This window comes from Gossypium raimondii, chromosome 4 (assembly GCF_025698545.1).
Source record: "Gossypium raimondii isolate GPD5lz chromosome 4, ASM2569854v1, whole genome shotgun sequence".
Taxonomy (NCBI): domain Eukaryota; kingdom Viridiplantae; phylum Streptophyta; class Magnoliopsida; order Malvales; family Malvaceae; genus Gossypium; species Gossypium raimondii.
The window spans coordinates 31461599-31462990 of NC_068568.1; the positions used below are offsets into that span (position 1 = coordinate 31461599).

At 34.1% G+C, this 1392-nt stretch overlaps 1 non-coding gene across 1 annotated transcript; it reads left to right on the forward strand.

The window, feature by feature from the left end:
- The first annotated feature begins 423 nt into the window (after positions 1 to 423).
- On the forward strand, positions 424 to 529 carry LOC128040742 (small nucleolar RNA R71). Its single transcript, XR_008195548.1, has one exon. It is a non-coding gene; the product is annotated as a small nucleolar RNA R71 (small nucleolar RNA).
- The last annotated feature ends 863 nt before the right edge of the window (positions 530 to 1392 follow it).

Consider the following 1392-nt stretch of genomic DNA (forward strand, 5'->3'; position numbering starts at 1 on the left):
GACTATGGTCCTTCTCCATTTCTATTATGAGTTTGATTCCTTACGTAATAAACCAACTTGGGATTTGATGGAAAATTCCTAAAAGAATGATCATCTCCACAATATATGCAGGAAATAACATCGAATTGGCTCAATGGCTAAGCTGCAACATGATTTAAAGCGTTAGTAGTAAAATTTTTCAACATTGAATAGATAGAAGATACTTGATTTGAGAGTGAAGTCTTCATACACTCCGCTACTCATCTTTTTGAAGCTACTCGATTTGTCAGCTACTAATAATTATTACAAGCTATTCACTCAGTAATTTTGTAAGCCTCATTATAAGACTTCGACAAGAAAGCATCATTCGTAGAAGTATCTACCACCAACCTTGTGTGTGAGTTAAGACCATTACAAAATGTCTCCAATTGGATGCAATGCGGAATCCCATGGTAAGGGCATTAATGGGATAACTCTTTCAATCTTTCCCAAGCATAGTATAGGGATTCATCATCCATTTCTTGAAAAGTAGTGATCTTATTCTGCCACTTAGCAATTTTTCTAGGTGGGAAATACTTTACAAGAAAGCGTTCAGCTAATTCTTGCCATATTGAAATTAAATGTGGTGGCAACTAATTAAGCGATGCTCGTGCTTAATCTCCCAACGAGTATGGAAACAACTTCAATCTCAATGTGTCTTCTGTTACACCAATTATCTTAAAGGAATTGCTCACCTCCATGAATAGTTGAAGGTGAATGTGTGGATCTTCCATGGGCATTCCACTAAATTGGCCCATTGTTTAGAGCATTTGAAACATCACAAGCTTCAATTTAGACTGGAGTGCCCCAATCTCCTGTCTTCTAATTCTAGGATTTAACTAATTAAAAAAGGGCATAGGGTAATGCCTTATAAATTTATCCTTACCATCAACAATAAGGATTGGATTACAAACATTAGCAGCTCCATTCCCTTGAAAATCATTTTGATTTTCAAGGACCATCTTTGCATCTTCTCTCTGGGCTAATATTTCTCGTCTTCTTTGTCGAAATATTCACTTGATTTTAAGGTTTATAGGAAGTAGATCGATGATTAGATCTATGCTCATAAACACCTGAAAATAAATCACAAATTGCATGAAATAATTTCATAAATAATGATAAAATTAACAATCCTCAGCAACGGCGCCAAAAACTTGTACACATAGGTTTGTGCAAGTATACACAGTCGTTAACAAGTAATAAGTAAGTATAAGAGTTATCTTCTCCACTTGGACTATATATGTTAATCAAATAATTGCAACACTAAAGATTACAAGTTGGTAACAAAACACAATAATTTTTATTGGTAGGTGTTACAAGAAATTAATTAAATGCAAATGAATTAATCTAAATGCAATGAATGAAATGAGATAG